This window comes from Drosophila ficusphila, unplaced genomic scaffold, assembly GCF_018152265.1.
Source record: "Drosophila ficusphila isolate 14025-0441.05 unplaced genomic scaffold, ASM1815226v1 contig_197, whole genome shotgun sequence".
In the NCBI taxonomy this organism is placed as follows: Eukaryota; Metazoa; Arthropoda; class Insecta; order Diptera; family Drosophilidae; genus Drosophila; species Drosophila ficusphila.
This window is the reverse complement of record NW_025064091.1, coordinates 1,087,795-1,093,794: the sequence shown is the minus strand read 5'-3', so window position 1 is coordinate 1,093,794 and position 6,000 is coordinate 1,087,795.

Here is a 6,000-nt window from a genome sequence, read left to right as displayed (position 1 = left end):
TGTGCGTGGGAACGGGAAAAAGGAAATCGAAGAGGGACGGAATGCTACGGTCATCAGATGGAAATAATTGAATCAAAACACTTCCCAACACTGCAAATGACAGCTAAGTAATTCTTCAAAACAATACCCAAATGGGATGAGTTAATAAAATATAGCTTTTCAAAAATTTAAAATGAAACCATTACTTTTGTAAACATAAACGTAGCGCTTCCAACACTACAAGTTATAGACTAGTTTATTGCTAACCAGATTTTAAAGCAGATGCTCGATCAAAAAAAGAACACTCATAGTGTTTTAACTTTTTCACTTCTTCCGCGCATGATTTTGTTTTCAGCTTCAGGTGTTTTGAAAACTTTACTTTCATTTGATCTTATTACCACTTGTGCAAACATTCATACCTCCATAGAGTGTTGTGTAATTTTCTAGGGTAATAATATTGATGTTCTCCAAACAATAACTCCACTGACGCTTGGTCAGAAATTGCAGTGTCTAGCGCTTGATAGCAAATATTTGGCTAAGATATTGACTCAAGACACAGACCCGGATCATTAGCTGTTCTTTTATATAAGATCTATAAACCAAGCCAAACAGCTACATAGGATTATATGATTTTAAATAACATAAATACAAACATTTACTATGCTTCTTTCTGGATCACATGAAGGCACTTCTTTTTAAAGAAATTAATACGACTATACTGTAAACTCTAACCAAACTCCAAGAAAGATAATAAAAATTAAAAATTAATTATAGTTTTATTAAAAAAAAACAACATTACGTTCAAATGTGCTGATCAGCGTTGTTACAACTTAATCCATATTCTATCGTTACTAGACACACGAAACCTTTTCTTCGAATGCAAAGCGTTAGCGCTGTTTTTTCCATCCCGCAAACTCCACAACGAAGGCCAATGCCAAAAGCGTTGCGGCTGACTTGCTTGACTTGGCTGACTTGGCCAGTGGAATTTGCCCAACCCCGCTGACGTTAGTTTGCTCAGCGCGCACACGTCACCGATGGAACACTTGTGCCGGGGAGACTTTCCCCAGACGGTCGGTATATATACCGCCATCGGGACATGCCGAGATCAGTTCGAGTCGTTCCGTTCACTGTCCGATACGAAATGCGCACCCTTGTCCTTGTTGCTCTTGTTGCTTTGGTCGGAGTGGCCGCCGCCCAAGGACCCTTCGGTCCTGGAGGCCCACGGGGACCACGTGGCGGTCCAGGAGGCCCAGGAGGTCGCGGACCAGGAGGTCGTGGCCCGGGAGGACCAGGTGGTCCAGGTGGTCGTGGCCCGGGAGGACCTGGAGGTCCTGGAGGACCAGGAGGCCCAGGTGGACCCGGAGGACCAGGAGGTCCCGGAGGGCCGTGGGGACCGCCTTGCAACCAAACCACAACGAGCACCACAGAGGCGTCCACAAGCACTTCATCCACTACAGAGTCCTCCACAAGCACTTCCACCAGCACTTCCACGGAGTCTTCCACGGAGTCCTCCACGGAGTCCTCCACGGCTTCCTCCACGGCTTAGTTCGCCTGTTCCCTTCACACTCGAACTTTGTCTTCTTGGTTTGGCCGAAGCAGTCAAGTTTTTGAATATTAAAGAACGATTCTGTGCACACTAAAATAACATATGTGTTTTTTTTTAAATCCCAAGTTTGTGCATGTGTTTCAATCATGGTTTGCATAATTTTTTTAATGAAGCGAAATTTTATTTTAAATTTGCAAAAGTAAAACGGCGCGGTTTTCCTATAGAAACTGTTCTCGTAAATGGCAGTCATTATAACCTGGGTGCTCAGTGCCGATCCAGATTTGGAAAGCTTTTTTCCAGATAGTAAGGTTTGCCTTATTTTGGGTAATTGTTAGGAAAGAGGTATGTAGGTTCATAAGTTGGGTAAACGACCTTACCATACATGCCCACATAAAAAAAAAAAGAAAGGAAGCTAGCTTCGGCTTGCAGTCATCAAATATGTCGATCAAAATGCATAAGGGCTAAACAACGTCGAAACTATTACTATTTTTCTATTAATTTTGCATATTTTCGAGATCGAAAAATCTATATAGAATTAACGGAAATAAAATGATAACATCGATGTTTTCAATCAGACAATCATGATTTATGGAATAAAGAGTTTTCTAACGTTTCTTGAATAACGAATTCAATTTCAATTTCCATTAATTGTATAACCATTATTCGATCTTTCCTGTTGCTCCTACCATATACGGGGTTGCGCAGAAATAATAAATAAATAATAACAACAATAACAAATAATAAATTACAGGGCCGACACAGGTAACACAGTCAATATTAGTTATACCCAATTTGCGGTGCAGTGCTTACGAAAGTCTGAAAAAATTAATGGCTAGGCAATTTCATCAGCACTAAGAGCATTTGCAATAAAATTAGAATTCACAATTTAATTAGGTGCATTTAGCAAAAATGCTTCACCAAACAGCAAGTCAGCTAAAGGGACTTAATCCTTGTATAGGATGCATGAAGACTTATAGGGATTAAATGAGTCCTTCGCTCGAGTGGCAGCGATGATAAAAGCAATTTTATTACCTTGGGTCTTCCGTGAGCTTAATTCTTTAAGCACATTTGGTGCACTGGCATAACGCACTGACCATGCTGAATTAATCACAGGTGATTTGGGAATGCATTCAGAAAGGAATATTGGACAACAATGGAACTCCGAACAATAAGCCAATCCGCGAGGCAATCGACTGCTCGAGTATTTGGCCCCCATTTGCAGTGAAGCCACGGCCCACCTGGTTGGGAATTAACTCCTCATCTTCATCTTCGACATGGATGCAATCCAAATTGCTCGCAACTTAATTGTATTTGTTCAATTTCCGACTCAACTTTGTTTCCAGCTGCCCTCGCCCACGAGAACAGCAGCCAGGATCAAAGGCAGGAAACAGAAGTCGGGAGTGTGGGAAGTCCTCGAAAGAGATTATCAGGATGAGCGGGGGAGCAGCAACAGGATTAGGAGGCATTACAAGTTATAAGACAACAAGATTATGGCTCTGCCAACTCCCACACACTCAGCTAGTTTAATGAGCGAAGGAGTTGTGTTCAAGTAGGGTCAAGATGAAACTAAATATTTATTAAATACTATATTTACCACTAATGCAAGCTTTTAGTTCCTTGACCAATTATCTGACCTAACTAAGTTTTTCAGAATGGAACTCACACAAATATTTATATGCTTTAATGTTGTTTAAATAAGCACTAAAAATCTGGTTTATTGTTCTATAACCTTGCAATATAAAAGCGTTTATTTTTATATTGGCTCCATTACTTGCCCATTGTTCGCCATTTTAATGAGGTGTTTTATTCAAAATAAAACAGGAAACATATAGTGGTAAGCCGAAGCATAAATCCCAAGCCGTTTGAGTTCATATGTATATCTTTCATCTCTTTATTTAAATTTCAAAACAAGATAGAAAGCTAACTTCAGCGAGCCTTGCAGTTACAACCTACACGGGGTGCGCCAATCGAGCTGCATGGAAAATGTCTTTTGTTTATTTAGATTGATCCTTTACAATTCATTTGAGTTAGTCTTTAAATATTACCTTATATCGACCAAATGGGCACCTTTGTTCTTGATGGCAAAAAGTGTTCTTTTTTCGAGCATTTTCCATGACTTTCTCGAGCATACCGACCGAAGTGTCGAAAGGGTCTGGAAAACTTCAGGTTTCAACAGGACGGGTCCCCATATCAGAGCTCAAGGAGGGTATTCGAACAGAAATGGCATATATATCAGCCGATATGCCCGAGAAAGTCATTTTTATTATTAATTAATAAATTAATTGTTATTGCTTGATAATAACTTTATTATATTATTTATTATTTTATTCTTCTCAATCTCCTGCTTATGCTAGACGGTTGATCGCTTTTAGTTAAAAATTATTGCCACCAAGCCCAAAAACTTACAAAACGGAGAAGTCTGATCTGTTATGAACTAAGTTTAATTCGGCGAGCTGTGTTTTAATTTTGTTCCATTAATTTTATATAGTTTTTCGATCTTTCCTATGGTAGCTATATGGTATAATATAATAGTCCGATTTTTTTACATTTTGTTCTCCATTAAATCGTAGTCAAAAAACTCGATAGTCCGAAAATTAAACTTGTGTGTTGAAAAACAAAGAAACTAGTCTACATAGAAACAGGAAAACGCGTCTGTCCGTTAGTCCAGATCTGTTCAGATAGTGATGCTGATCAAGAATATATACATATACATATGTACTTTATGGTGTCTGAGGTGTCTCATCAGTTGCAAACTTCGGACTTAAATCTGTATACCCTCTGCAAGTTTGTTTGTTGTTTCTTTAAGAATACTACTTCTATATCAAATAGATGACAGAGAAGAAATTAGAAAATAATGAAGAGTTGGTATTAGTTATATAAGTTATATTATTGCCGTGGGACTTGGATTGGTTTTAGAGCGGCCCAACAACAAATGAAATCACAACTCGCTGAGAAATGATGTTTCAATTGAATTCTTTTATAATACTGCTTCCGACTGTTAAGCCATTTTAGCGGTTTCAATCTGAATTGAAGACATTTTTTGCAAAATTTCCAAAAATGGTTAATTACCTAAATCCATTTGGGAAGGGGTCAATGTCAGTGGGGCGATGCAAGCGGGGCCATTACGCCATTAAGACCAACTACCAACTACGTCTTTATCAAATCACGCTTCATCCGTTTAACAATTAGCGCCGATAACTAATTTATGGTCAGGATGCCGCATCTAGGATATGCTTTCTGCTGGAAGCGAAGGGAGGCTGGAGGGGATTGTTTTGGACCGGAGCGTTTACACGTAGGAACAATTACAAATGCGCGCGCTCCATAAATCAAGTGAAGCCATCTCCTGGCACTCGAAGCCCCTCGACTCGACCCGCTCCTTTTTTCGCCCCGTTTCCAAATGAACCGTCCGAAAACCCTTCCCCAATCCGCCCTTCCCAATGCCCCCTCCAGCTGGCGGCTCCTGGGCACTAATTACAATTCAGGACGCGTTGCACTCGAAAGTTGTTGCTCATTCAACACTCGACTCCCAGCGATAAGTGGTGGCAAAGGGAGGGGGTGGGGGGTGGTGTGGTGGTGTGCTGGTGTGCTGGTTGGCCAGTAGGTGGATGACTTCAAAGTGTGGGTGGTGGCCCCAAAGTGTTGTTGTAATCAAATTATGTGCCAAGTGACGTTCTCGGAATTGTCCTCACAATCGTTCTACTCTCCTTTCGCATGCACTCAAAAAAAAAACTAAAAACCTGAGACAAATATAATATATATTTTTTTGTATATAATATATATGTATGTATAGTGTATAACTACACTAATTTGAACACAAATACAATTTCTTGTTTTTAATACATATATATTTTTTGATCTCTTCTTTGGCAGCTATATGATAGAGTTATCCGATTTTGATCAAATTTAATCCGAAATTCAATAGTGTCTCCCTCACTGCGCTGCAAACTTCTGACTGAAATTATAATACCCTTTGCTCTGCAAGGGTATAAAAGCACTCTGTCATACTGAGCAATTATAGAGTATTGTGCAAATAAATCGCTAACATTTGTAAATGCCTTCGGAAAGTAACTTCCCGTTTTTCCGAGTTCATCCTGCCCTCCTCCCCCTTTTGGCCCTGTTCACAGCCCCTTAGCCTCCTTTTGGCCTGTTGCCTGTCTTCTTTTCGCCTGCGCCATCTCAGATGTTGTGGCAAATTAAGTTTGCTTTTGTTCTAGATTAAAAAGGCATTGAAATGTGGACATGGCGGGCGCGGGGAAGTGGACGATGGGAAGGAGGGGGATGCCGATGAGTGGGTGGTAGTAAGCGGCAGTTAAAATGACGCCTTCGGCCAAATTTAGCTAACTTTGTTAAGTTTGTTTTGGCCGAGGGAGCCGAATGTCGGCCGCCACCTCCAACGGGTTCCATTGGATGATGAAGTGCCCAGACGGCGATAGAACCACAGATATAGACCGACTGGAGCGGAGTGGAGTGGAGTG